Source organism: Rhinolophus sinicus, chromosome 2, assembly GCF_057876585.1.
Source record: "Rhinolophus sinicus isolate RSI-liver-muscle chromosome 2, RSI-T2T, whole genome shotgun sequence".
Lineage (NCBI taxonomy): Eukaryota > Metazoa > Chordata > Mammalia > Chiroptera > Rhinolophidae > Rhinolophus > Rhinolophus sinicus.
Window position 1 is genome coordinate 139,649,451 of NC_142502.1, and position 13,722 is coordinate 139,663,172.

At 38.5% G+C, this 13,722-nt stretch overlaps 1 protein-coding gene across 4 annotated transcripts in view; it reads right to left on the minus strand.

The window, feature by feature from the left end:
* Window positions 1-13,722, minus strand: part of ZNF638 (zinc finger protein 638) — a 113,177-nt gene that overhangs the window by 66,212 nt on the left and 33,243 nt on the right. Inside the window, exon 1 of one of the 4 annotated variants that reach the window (XM_019718804.3) lies at window positions 6,679-6,811. The exons of the other annotated variants lie outside the window; for them this stretch is intronic. The gene's annotated coding sequence lies outside the window, so the exon portion shown is untranslated. Of the gene's footprint in view, window positions 1-6,678; window positions 6,812-13,722 lie in introns of those variants that run through there. 4 annotated transcript variants of the gene reach the window in all.

Consider the following 13,722-nt stretch of genomic DNA (forward strand, 5'->3'; position numbering starts at 1 on the left):
CCATAGCAATGATTTAATAGTTATTATCTCCAGGAAAACAACTTTTTGTTAAATATGTGAGTATAATCGGATATACTTTTTTAAAAAGGATCATGTGCACTGTACACGTAATTGTATTCATAGTAACACACCATTGTATTCATAGTAAAGGATGCCCCCCAGATGTGCACTGATGGGCCTCCTTCCTTGGCTACACTCAATAAATATAACGCTTTAATCCAAGAGAAGCCACCTGATCCAAGTTGGAATAAAGAAATCTTTCTGAGATTTTTTTAAACCAGAAATGAGAAAAATAGTGGATGCTGATAAAACTCAAATGTTGTTAACAGCGTATTTACTGCCTTAGTGGGAAAGCACATACAATGAAACAAAATAAAGCTGATATAACGGAGGTAAGCAGAACCACAGAGGCAAACGCAGTACTGAAGACCTCCACTCTCCAGTTCGTTGTTTGGGAGGCCCTGTTATTTGGTTGTTCACGTCTTTTATGAATTGCATGAGTCAAAAAATGTACCCATCAGGGGTGGCCGGTTAGCTCAATTGGTTTGAGTGTGGTGCTGGGACCACCAAGGTTGCCGGTTCAATCCCTGCATGGGCCACTGTGAGCTGCGCCCTTCTTTAAAAAGAGGGGGAGAGGGTTTGCTCAGTGGTTGGAGCACAGTTATCATAACACCAAGGTCATCGGTTCGATTCCCACATGGGCCAGTGAGCTGCGCCCTCCACAACTGGATTGAAAACAACGACTTGACATGGAGCTGATGGGTCCTGGAAAGATACACTGTTCCCCAATATTCCCCAAATAAAAAAAATTTTAAAAATTGTACCCATCTGCCTAAAACAGGTTTCCAAAAACCTTCAGTGAAGCATACTTAAACTATCTGGCCCAAAGCATAAAATGCCAAATGGCTTAAAGTCTTTACAAAGTAAAAAAGAGCATATACAGCATGTTACTTCTGTAAAAGAAATGGAAATAAGAAAGCACACGTCTGCTTATGGTTACAAAAGAAACATCGGTAGGATAAGACAGAAAACAATGAAGTTGGTTACTTATTATAAGAGGTAATGGATAGAAAGGCATGAAAGGCTTATGGGAGTATTTCACAGAGTACATCTTATTACAGTTTTTTTTGAAGCATGTTAACAACCTACATTTTATTAAAAATTAAAACAAGGATAGGAAGGAGGGGAAACAATCTAAAATTAAAAACAAACTAATTCAATCATTTTTCAAATGAATACTACAACCCACTGAAGGGGGAAAAGAAAATGTCAATTATGAACCCACTATTTGAATTATATACCATCAATTTGGGCGGAGCTAGGAGAAAGGGGAGAACTACAAATTCTTACTCTTTTTAGTAGGTTTTTGTTTTTGTAGTAGTATGGGTGAAGCAGTTCTTAAATTACTTTAGATGATTGAGCAAATAATTAAATGTTTTTCACAATGCTGGGAACCAGGGCTCTCACCGTGGAAGACAAAATATATAAATATAAAATGGGAGAAAGAACTGGCCAGTAATAAATTATAAACCTCAGAGAAAACCAGGAGCCCATAACCCCATAACAACTGAGCAATGTAAATGGAGAGGGACTTCTAAGTTGGAAAACCACCATTTTTATAACTACCACAGAAAAGACTGGTTCAGGCAAGAATCAATCACCTGTGCATGTGAAACCCAGAGTAAAATTTTGATGAACAGTAGGACATTTGCATAATCCTAAAATGTCTCCCCACAGATCAGTTAATTCAAGGGGGTAAAAAAAAAAAAAATCAAACATTTTGACCAAACAGGTGATCAAATATCACCCACGAGGGGCAGCTGGACATCATCCACCTCCAGATCTGACACCATGGGGACACAGCATCACTTATGTAATTTTTCTGGCCAGGGGAGCATAATCTGAATCTAATCAAGAGGGGGGAAAAATCAGACAAATCCAAAATGAGAAATGTTCTATTAAAAACAAAAAAGCATCCAAGTGCCTCTGCCACCACTTGGCATTCAGCCTGCAATTTCTCATGTCCCTGGAATTTATTTATAATGTTAGGGGTCTGATAATTTTGCTTTTAAGAAAAACATGTGAAAAACATTAAAAAGTTGTAAAGAAATCAGTGGGGAAAAGAGCAGATTGTATTCTTCAAAAGTGTCAACTCTGCAAAGACAAAGGCTATGGAAATGTTCCAGAGTAAAAAAGACTAAAGAGACATGACAACTAAATATAATTATCTAATCCTATACTGGGGGGGGGGGGGGGGGGGCGGGACTAACAAAAACTGCTATAAAGACATTTTTGGGTCAATAATCAGAATAAAGAATTTTATCACTTATATTTATTGAGCTTGGTAGCTGTACTGTGACTATGAAAGAAAATATCCCATTCTTAAGAAATATACTAGGATAAGAGGACAATATAGGCAACTTACTCTAACAGTTGGGAGGGGGGATAGTTGTGTGTGTAAGAGGATTGAGGAAAGAAAAAGGAAGACAGGGAATTCTTCTCAGCCAGGGCTTTAATTCATTCAAAAAGTTAATGACCCAAAGTTTTAAGTCCAACACCAGACTACCTAACTTCTTAGTTATATACTAAGTCCAGAAAGGAGTGGAAAACCTGCAATATGATAAAGAACATCAGGCCTAAGCAAATGTTTGGACTTGGCCCTTCTTTTTCTGCTCATGTTCACTCCTAACTATTGACTGTTACTCAGCCCATTGTGCAATCCATAATAATTTGATCTTTGGGGAACTTTCCACTGATTTGAAGACACCCACCCTGCTAGGAGGGGTGCCACTGAATGACTTCATGCAAAGTTGGTTAACTCCCATAAGTAAAATTTAACACTAATGTAACATAGTGTTTTTAAAAACTTAGACCCTATATTCAGCGTTTTAATTCTGGTTTTGCTGCTTTCTGAAAATGTAACCCCCCAGCCAGCTAGTTAGCCCAAGCCTCAGTTTGATCATGTGAAAAATGGGAATTAAAACAATACCCACTTTAGAATGATGCGAAGAGTAATTAAAATTATACTTCCTGATATGCAATAGGTGCTCAAAAAATGGTTAAGACAGTAAACAAAATGCTTTATTTAAGAGCAGGTAGGTATTTGTTCCTTTTATTAAGACTTGGGTAATTGCTGAAATTTTCAATATGGTAATAGAAAATAAATTAATATATGTATATACACACGTGTATGGTATATGAGACACAATTGGGGACATTTGAATACGGATTGAATAACATTAAAGAATTGTTATTTTAGGTGTGATAAGCACATGCTTTCTCTAAAAGTTTTAGAGAAAATTTTTTAACTATAAAATTGATGAATGACATGATGTGGGATTTGCTTAAGAATAGGGTGGAGGATAGAGACAAGATTGACCATTAGTTTATATTTGTTAAAGCTGGGTGATAGGTACAGGTGGTGAATCATTATGCTATACTCTGCTTTTTGTGGTTAAAATTTTTCCATAAAATGTTTTTTTTAAAAAAATGAAGAAATTCAAAAGAAAATAGGCAACATTCACTTACTAGGAGGGACAACAGTGAAATCAGTTTAAAGTTTAATAAAATGAAGACTGCAGAAATGAGGCAGGAAAAAAGTATAAAATTTTTTTAAAAACGAACAATAAATATATTTTGGTATTTTAGGAATTCAGGAGTTAAAAAATAACCATATATATATATAATCTCCCAAGGTAACCACTAAGAAAATATCAAAATATATATACCTTAAAGCTTTCTCCTATAGTTCCGGAACTTTTCAAAGAAAACCCTTTGTTATTCTTGACCCTCACTGATCAGTTACAGCTATGTTTTATTTCTACACCTCACCTTTTCCTTTTCCTTATTCTCCTTTTATCTTCCATATACCCATTTTCCTTCCATTTCAATTTTCGACCACAAATTTCAGACTACAGTAAATACAGCTGAAGCAATGAAAAAGTAAAGTTAGATACAAAGAGGGGCTTATTGGCTTTAGCTACAAATATAATTACTTTCAGTTTGGAGGAACTTGAAACCACCCCATTTCAACATGCAGTAGCTCCTGTTTCCAGGCTGAACAGCCCAAACTATGTTACTGATTACCCGGACTAGAAACACTGTTTCTCTGTATGTCTAACATTTTATTAAGATTTTGAACAAATGTACTTAAACCTTGACCAGTATACACTTAGTCATAATAGAAAGCAAAATTTCGACTCCAACGGCCTGTGTTTGTATTTAGGCTCTGGCAAATACCAGCTGAGTTCATTCATTCATTCAACATATTAGCATCTAATACATACCAGGCACTGGAACAGATAACAAAGGTGAACAATCATGTGTGTAAATAGTTACAATGTTTTAAGAAATGCCACAAGAGAGGCATACATAACATTTATAGATGCACAAAATATTTTAATAAAGACTAGATGATCTTTCAGCTCCAAAATTCTAACAATTTAATCTAAATTCCTTTAAGCCTTTTTAATTAAAAGGGAGTATCCAAGGGTTGCAATTTTCTATCAAATGGCGCTGCCTAAGCATTTAAAAATGTGTAGTAATAAAAGTAACAGCTGACATTTATTAAGCATCTACCGTGTTTCCCTGAAAATAAGACCTAACCAGAAAATAAGCCCCAGCATGATTTTTCAGGATGACATGCTCTGAACATAAGCCCTAATGCATCTTTTGGAGCAAAAATTAGTATAAGACCCGGTCTTATTTTCGGGGAAATACGGTAGTATGTACCAAGGGATAGGAGCTTCCCATACGTACATTGTCTCACTTAATCCTCACAACAATCCCAAGCAGCAAGTAGTATTATCACCATTTTACAGATAAGGAAGCCAAAGTTCAGAAAGACTAAAATAACTTACACACAATCTCACACACCCAGTCAGAAGAAAATAGGGACTTGAATCCAGATCTTCTGATTCCAAAGCCTATTCTCTTTCCACTAAACTATTTTACTCATTTTCTTTCATTACATGAAAACAAAATTTCCAGAGATCACCTCCTTAGGAGCACCCAAGAGAAAAATCTTTAAGAGCCATGAAGTGCAAAGTGATCACCCACGGTAAAGAAGCGTTTTTTAAACCAGAGTATCTGCTATATATACCCTCTATAATGAAAGGGTCCGTACAAGAGAATACAAAACTAAAATATAACCAATATTCAAGGTAATAAATATCTGACAGGAATACACAGAAAACTAGCTATTAAATACGAATGACATTTTGTGATTTCTTCCATTTTATCTTTTACCTTTATTTGCTTCAACACAACCAACGAAGGAGGGAATGGCCCAGCATATTTTTAGTGTATTAACGTGTTGAGTCCACATAATTTAAAAGTGCATATTACCGTGTATGGGAATAGAAAATAAAGTACATATGAAATGCGGTCAAAAAATTTTTAAATGCAACATAAGCCCACTAAGTCTAGATTATCTAATCACCAACAAAATTTAAGGCTATTTTGAAATAATGTAAATGTTGTTTATTATCTGTATAAACTTCATTAAATTCATCTTTTCTGTAATTTTCCCCCCCGTTTATCAATTTTAACTGCAAATCTGAACCAGCAAACATCCCTGAAAAATAACACTTTACAACAAATGAAGACAAATTGTTGTGCGCAATTCCAAAGCTCTTCAGCAAAAGAATTGGAACCAACATAAGTCGCCGGATCCTGGTAATAAGTTTTTCTTCAGAACTTCTTCAAATTCCATAGTATTTTACCCCCAAGTTTCGCCTAACAGCAAATTTTAAGATTAAGAAAAATTAGCTTGAGGCAGCCTTCGTCGTTCAATTAAAGATTTTGTAGGAATAGAAGTCTCCTTCATTCGCATTTACCTCAAACAAAAGATCAGTTTCAAACGTCCTCACGGATTCATGTACATGGTATACGGTATATGTTCCCCACACCATTAACAGAACGGGGCCCAAGCTAGGAATCACACAAAAATAAACCACCAACTGTCTGTATTCATGATTCCCCTGAGAGATTTGGTATTAAGTCTCAGAGCCATTTACCAGCCCTCCGCGTCCCGCACAGAGTTGACAATTTCCTTGCTTTCACACCCGCACAGGTCAGGCGTAACAAACAGACCAGCCAAAGCCGCTGGGTCGCACCATGCCCCCTTCCCCCCGACTCCCCCAGCCCCAAACATGCTCTCCGCTCCACGTTTCGTGCACAACGGCGCTAGCCAAGAGGCTCTCGGCTCGGGCTCCACCGCCTCTCTCCGAGGCCCGATGGGAATGCTTCCTCCCTCCTGGAGGCTCCCTCACCACCGCTTGCTCCGGCTGTCAGGACCGGGGCGGCCTCAGCAGGCTCTGCGCCCATGAGGAAGGGGCCGCCACGGCCTTGCCAAAGGGCTGTTCTCGTTCCTCCGCCCAGTGCAACGGCGTCAGGCGGCTCTTCCAGAAGCACGGTGCTAGCACGGGTGCCCACCCGGCCCTCCGGGGCAGTGAGGCGAGCCGACGCGGTCGCAGGGCAGCCAAGCTCCCTTCCCTCCCCATCCCGGGGGTCCCGCAACCTCCTCCCGCCCCCGCCGTCTGCCCGCCGCCATTTTGTGCGCAGTCGCTGCGACACAGATACAATAGTCGACCCGAATCTCACAGGAAAGGCTCAAGACCCCCACGCTATGGGCTCCCGCCTTCCAGCCCCCTACTCCCCACAAGGCAGCGGTCCTACCTATGCCTACACGACTAACAGCCGGATCCCATTTGCTCCCCACACAGTTTAGCTCTCAGCCTCCAGTCTCGACGCCGAAGAAGCTACCGCCTCCAGAGAGATGCACGCATGCGCGCCTGTCGAGCCTCTGCGAGCCCTCCTCTGTTCCCGGCGCCTGCGTACCGCCGGCACCGCGCTCGCCTGCAGGCACGAAAAAGGGGCCAGAGCGGGTTGGCTCCGGAAGGGGGCGCTCTCGCGTCTACTCATGCATCTGCAAAACTCAAGCACCGGTGTGAGTGCCTGTGCCTGTCCTATCCAAATCATGCACATTTCTAATAATTGTATTGTCTGACCTCCTCCGTGCAGTCTTCCTAAATCATGTTTGCCTTCAATAATACATTAAAATAGGTAATATTCATCTGGCATTTGATATAATGCTTTGCATGGTTAAGATTTTACCTGCCTTTGTTCTCTAGCCTTGTACATTTTTTTCATCCCCAGAGCAATCATGTGATGGCATATCATAGCCACTCAAAAATGTCAGGAAATTAGAATTCAATTAAAACTTATTGAGTTAAAAGCTTAACACTCTCAAAATCCTTTCATATGTCATTTCACAAATAAAAATGTGTGGTAGATATTTTTAACCCTTATTTTACTGATGAAAAAACTCAGGTTGAGAGAACTTGAGTAACTTCTCAGGGTTACTCTACTTACTACATCAACATAAAAACTCAACCATTGGGCAAAATCTGGGAAAACTCACAAGTCCTGCCTTATGGATACTAAACACATCACACCACGTACCCAGTTTTAACTAGCACCCAAGCTTGTGTGTTTTCTCTCATTCACATTAAAACAAGCATAGGAAAAACTGAAATAAAAGTCTTTTAAAAAATATCTTATATGATTTTCCTTTCAAACTGAAAATCTTTTCTAAGGCAACAAGCCAACAAAGAAAAAGAAAAAGCCAACAAGCTATCTCCAAACTCCTAATCAATGTTTGATGTGTTTCCTTCCATACATTTCTTTATAGTCATACAAATATACACAAACATGTTATCTGCATGTAATGGGAAATATTCTTTAGTACTTTTCCCAAAAATGTATATATTAGCCTGCTATTTGCTTTTCTGATTGCTGACATTTCTCCAATTAAACCATATATATACATATATATGTATATGTGTGTGTGTGTATAGATATATATATATATCCCCTCTTTTAATTGGGGCATAATATTCATAGTATGGCTCCATCATCAATCATTCAACCTATTATTGAACACTGAAGTTGTTTTCAGTTTTTTTGATACTACAAATATTGGTGTATACAAACTGCCTTATGAAGTGATACATTTTTTTCTAAAGGTTAGAATCCCAATAGTGAGATTGGGTTAAAAAAAAAAGTATATATATATATATATATATAGAGAGAGAGAGAGAGAGAGAGAGAGAGAGCGAGAGAGAGAGAGAGAGAGAGAGAGAGAGAGAGAGAGACATTGTTGGAATATTTTCCAAAGAGATTATACTGTACAAATTCCCACTTACACTAAATACGTAGGAGAATGACTATTACTCCACAGCCTCACTTCTTTCTCTTAACTCTGAAATAATTTAAGTATCATTGGACTTGTCTGTTCCTTAAAGGTTTGGTAGAATTCACCTTCGAAATACTGTGTCTGGTGCTTTTTTTAGGGGCTGTTCTTGAACAACTTTATATATTTTATGATATCTGATTTGATTAGAATTCCTTTCTCCTCCACAATCATTTGTTTCTTCATTGTTTCTTATCTATCTCTCTCCACTACAACGTGAGCTCTATGATGTCAGGGATATTTATATTTTCTTCACTGCTTTATCTCCAATACGTAGAATGATACTCGGCACACAGTACAAACTCAGTGTGTATTTGATGAAAGAATGAACGACACTGATGGGTAAAAAAATTTTGAGTGAGTGAGTGTGTTTGTGCGTGTGTGTATGAATGAAACTGTTGAGCATCCTTTCAGATCTACTAGCCATGTGCACTTCCTCCTTTAAAAAAAATCCTTTTAATATTCTTTGCTCATGTTCTAATGAGCTGGTTGTCTCTTTTTTCATCAGGAGATAGTTGTTAATATACAAAAACATTTATCAACCTTTTGTCAAATATGTTGCAATTGGTTTCTCCCCACTGACATTTTGTCTAATGTCTTTTGCCATTCTAAAATTTAAATGTAATCAAATGTGTCAATGTTTCTCTTTATGACTTTGGAGTGTTCTTTTTTTCCTAAGAAGCATCACCCCACCCACAGAGGCATACACACCCAGAAATTATATAAAAATTCTCCTAAGCTTTTTACATTTTTGTATATAATTTCATAATTTTAATTTCACAGTTAAATGTTTAATTAATTTAAAAATATATTATTTTTTGTGATATGAAGTAGAGAGATAACTTTTTCTTCCAAATGTATTAAATCAGTCATGAAGTTTCCAGATATTAACTAAATCATTCTTCCCCCCACCTCCATTGAAATGTCCTTTAAAAAACAAATGCCAACAACAAAGTATTAAGTTCCCATATGGGAAATGAATTTATGGATTTTCTAGCCTGTCATACTTATCTTTTTGTCTATCTATGGATCAGTTCCATTTGTTTATTCATTAGCTGAGCCAATAAATATTACTTCAGGGCCTACTCTGTGCCAGGAATTCTTATGAGCACCAAAAAGTCAGTGGCAAACCAGAAGCAAACACTAACTCCTGCCCTCATAACACAAACAGCCTTGACGGGAAAGACATCTCTGAGGTAAAAGCTAGTTTGGAATACTTGGGAAACAGCAAGAAGGCCAGAGGCTGCAACAGCATGAGTAAGAGGGAACACAGGAGATGAGGTAAAGGGAATGGGGAATACTTACAGGCTATATTAGTCTGCTTGGGCTGCCACAACAAAATACCACAGGCTGGCTTAAACAACAAGAATGGATTTTTCTCACGGTTCTGGAGGCTGGAAATCAGCGATCAAGGTGTAGACAGGTTTGGTTTCTCCTGAGGATTCTCTCCTTGGCTTGCAGTTGGCGACCTTCTTACTGTGTCCTCATGTGGCTTTTTTGTGTACACATGTATCTCTGGTAAATCTCCTTCTTATAAGGACACATCACATTGGATTAGGGCCCACCCATATGACCTCATTTAACTGTAATCACCAAATACATTCGAAGTCGTACTGGGGGTTAAGACTTCAACAGATGAATTTGAAGGGGACACAATTCAGTCCATAACAGGGTATTTTAAGGGCTTTGGTTTTGACTGTAAATGAGATAGGAAGGTTTTGAGCAAGGAGTGACATAATTTGACTTACATCAAATTGAATACATAATCTGTGTCACTATTCTAAGCACTGGAAGATACAGCAGTCAACAAAGATCAAGTACCTGCTTTTCGTATAATTTATATTTGAATAGAAAAAAACAATAAACAAATATGGTAACAAAATAAAGAAAATAAAGCAAGTAAGGGGGAAATGAAGTAGGGGCTGGGTAATGCTTTAGACAGAGTAGTCAAGGCAGTCCTCTCTGATGATATGACATCTGAGCAGAGATATAAAGGGAAAAAGGGGGGAATTCATACAGATATCTGGAAGAAGAGCTTTCCACTAGAGCATACATCAGTGCAAAGGCCCTGAAACAGGAGCAAGTTGGGTATGTTTGAGGAATAATAAGAAGGACAGCTCAGTTGAAGTGGAGTGATGTAAAGAAAGGACAAGATGAGGATGGAGAAGTAGCAAGGGACTGAATCAAAGCCTTATGAACCACGCAAGGCAATACAGAACATTAAATACTTGGGTTTAGGAATCACAAGTTACCTTTCTAGCCTCTGCTCTGATATTAATTAACCTCACCAGATTTCAGTTTCTTACAAGTGAGAAGGGGAAAAAGAGGGGACTAGATTAGGTTGTCCATAAGACCTGAGTCTGGAAATCTATAATTTTAAAGATGATCATCAATATTTATGGCATCCCTGAGAAAAAAATGTTTTTATCTTAGACTCTACTACTCCAAACTTTCATGCCTTTCAGTCTCCTTGGACTGCTTACAGAATTTCTCATTCCCATCTAAAAGTGTCAATATTCTTGACAGAAAAAAGGTATCCTACCCCACATCCTCTTCTTACCATCACTTTATTCCGCAATTCCCCATCCTCTTCTTTTACCCACTCCATTTTGTGATTGGCCAGACAACAAGTACTGAGCAGCTCTAGCTAGAGCTCAGTTTCTGCCTGCTCAGCACAGATACTACTCAATGCCAGAAAGTATTAGAAAAAAGAACAGTCATCACAAACTTGTTCCTGTGATTTCTTAACATAAATGGTGCTTTGTGTCAATGACATGAAGAATCTCATCACTATTTCTTCTCAAATACAAACGTCCTAACAAGTAGGAGTTGGGGGCAACTATTGCTCTCTTTCTGCCTTGAAAATCCAAATCTAATTATTTGGATAGGCGCAGGGCCATGATCAAAGTTTGATGAGTCACAAGCCATTTCATGTCCTGCAAAAGAACATAGTTCAAGAAAACTGAGTTCTTACTGATACTTGAATTTTGCAGCATTTGTGTCAGGCTGCAGCTGTGTACACCGGTATAGCATGTATAGAAGTTTAGAAACTAACTCAAGAAAACAAGCAGTTATTTGTCTGAGTTCGTACCAAAACTAGTACAATGGTGACCAGAAATCAGTTTGCCTCTTCTTGTTAAGAACATGTTTTGTTCCCGAATGTGTCCACAGATTCTTTGATACGTTTCACTTAAAGAGGTGAAGCAAAATTCCACTCTCCTTGAATGAAGATCAGACTTAGCAAATGTGGTGATGTGATGCTTTGTGACTTCCAAGGCTAGGCCATAAAAATGATAGCTTCTGTCTGACTCTCCCTTCTCTCTCTTGGATCACTCACAGTAGAAAAAGTCAAGTGCCATGTTTTGAGGACATCCAGAACAGCCTGTTGAGAAGCCCATAAGGGGAGGAATTAAAGCCTTCTGCCAACAACTACCACCAAATCCACAACCATTTCAGTGAGCCACTTTGGAGACAGAACCTCCAGCCTTAGTCAAGCCTTCAAATGAGTGGAACTTAAGTCGACATCCTGAAAGCAGTCTCATGAGGGACCCTATCAAGGACTGTCTGGCTAAATCAGTGCTGAATTCCTGACCCACAGAAATGATAAAACTTGTATAAAAAGTATATTATTGTTTTGAGCCGTTAAGTTTTGGGATAATTTTTTATGCAGCAGTACATAACTAATATATTTGTTATCTGAAGACTAGGGTCTCAATTCATTAAAAATACAAATCAAAAGTATGATACATCCATCAATGAACAATGACCTGGGATTTAGAAACAATACAATTTTGACTAAAACTCTAATTTAAGTAATACTAACAAATAGCGTCCTCAAACATAAAATAAGAATAATCCTTTACCTTCAGGGTCTTCATCTTATGAATTCCTTACCCCTATAGCATTGTGTATAGAGTCTACATAATAGCTACAAAAGCAATTCAAGAGAAAATTCCACTTCAAGAATAGAATCATTAAGAGTTCTATAGACACACTTCCCCATGAACCATCTGGTGAACATTATTTTTAAAAAACAACCATTTAAAGTCTCTCTAAATTGTCCAAAGGGCATACAGCAAGTGAAGAAACATTTATTCAAGAAAATCTACTAAATCTTGGTAAGAACAGTGAGAGTCTGTGGCATTTGACCTGCTATCTCAGTGTAATGGAAGTTCTACTCCAGTTGTTATTGAAGAAGATGAGGCTCCCACTTCCCCTAGCTCCCAGGCAATACGGTCTCCCTCCAGAAGGACAGGCCAGTAACCTTTCTTCTCCCTCCAGAAGAACACGCCAGTAACCTTTCTTCTCCCTCCCAGCTCCATGTTATAGAGGATACATTTCTGGCAAATAAAGCAGAGAGGTTTAGGGATTGCTTCTTAAACCCAAGCCAAACTCATAAATTCAAGGCTCAATCCCAGATAAAGCAGGTCAAAATTATTGTGGCCCTAAGTGGCCTTGTCCTAACACATTGGTCGGGCAGAGGTTCCACTCTAGGAGAGGCAAGGCAAGAAGACCAGAAGCTACTGACCCACCCAGAGTTCTGCTCATAAGCAAGGGTTGTCATTCCACAAAAAGTGGGCCACCGTCCCCAAAAGCTGCTTTGGAGCAATGACTAGAAGATTTTGCCCAGGAGGAGAGGCTAGCAATAACAACAGAGAGCTTTTAAGCTCTCCTCAGAAGTAAGTGACTTTATTGAAAACACAGTTTAGGTAAGTTGCATGCCTACAGGCAATCTCAGAAATAAGAGAGAAATTGAAAAAGAAATTGGATATTGGATAAGAAGAAGCTGAAAGCTTTATGATATCAACAAGCTAAACTGGTAGGCCAGTAGGTTTAACGGATAGAACCAGGGAAAGAAAAGGCTAAAAGAGCCTCCTGAGGATAGGAAAAAAATGTCAGAAACTGGTTTCAAAAAGTACCCCAGCAAAGGAACCCAAAATGAATTGGATCAGACTGTGGAGAAATTTATGTCTCAGGGTGGTCAAAAATAACAGAGCAATCAGCCTAAATACAAGTGTGATACCAACAGAGGCAGACAGCCTAACAGAGAGATCAAAGAAAGAGACAAAGGAGCCCTGCTAAGACACTGTCATCCCACAGTGACTTACGCACATCCGAGACTGCATCCTCTGAGGAGCAAGAACAGAGGCTGCACATTGCAGGGCAATAGACTTCACTAAAATAGTTCAGTTAAGTCACAAAACAAATAAATAAGCAAACAACAACAGAAAAAAGTGCCAGGGAAAACAGACAATCAGTATCTGGGTTTGCTACAATATATTACGGAAAATGTCCAGTTTTCAACAAGGAAAAATCACATGATATAAGAAGAAACAGGAATGTGTGACTCATATGCAGGAAAAAAATACAGGCAACAAAAACTGCCTGTGAAAAGTCCCAAATATTGACTTGAACAGACTTCATAATAACCATTATAAATATATTGAAAGAACTAAAGGAAACAATGC